This window comes from Acyrthosiphon pisum, chromosome A2 (genome assembly GCF_005508785.2).
Source record: "Acyrthosiphon pisum isolate AL4f chromosome A2, pea_aphid_22Mar2018_4r6ur, whole genome shotgun sequence".
NCBI classification, from domain to species: domain Eukaryota; kingdom Metazoa; phylum Arthropoda; class Insecta; order Hemiptera; family Aphididae; genus Acyrthosiphon; species Acyrthosiphon pisum.
In genome coordinates this window covers 88,871,134-88,871,776 of record NC_042495.1, presented here as the reverse complement: position 1 = coordinate 88,871,776, position 643 = coordinate 88,871,134, and positions in this window count along the sequence as shown.

The window sequence follows — 643 nt, the reverse complement described above, 5'->3', positions numbered from 1 at the left end:
ATACAACAGAAATAATTCTGAGCAAATAGTCTAACTTTTAAGTAATCAAGGTAATCATATAGTTACTTTAGTAATAATATTAAATTTTTAACAATTAATGTTTTTCTCAATTATTTTTTAAAGAACAAACCATTTTTGATTTCATCCTCACAAAATTACAAACTAGATAAAATTTGATAGCAGAAACACACAATTTTTCTCTACTAGAAAGTATGTCAGACACAGTAATAAAAAACTCACATCATCGTATAATCAATACATTCATTACTACGCTCTGAATCTAAAATCAGATACATGTTTCTTTAGTAATGGTTTTTGTGTTTGGTATCCGGCCTTATTAATATTCCCATATTAGAGACATGAGCTTACTGTGAGATTTTAGGTATGTACAGAAAAAATAACTAAAAAAACTTAATAATAATTTAATATTAATACTAAATACATTTCAAATTACATCATTGGCATAAAATAATATAAAAATTGATTGGTTGTGAAAAAAAAAACAACAGTGTATAATTAAAAAAAAACATAAACTAATTGATAGAAATAAAAATATGTTTGTGTTTTAACCAATCTTATAAATAAATAGCTACATTTTATGAAACAAAAAACTTTCATTATAAAAATGTATACATGTTTATGA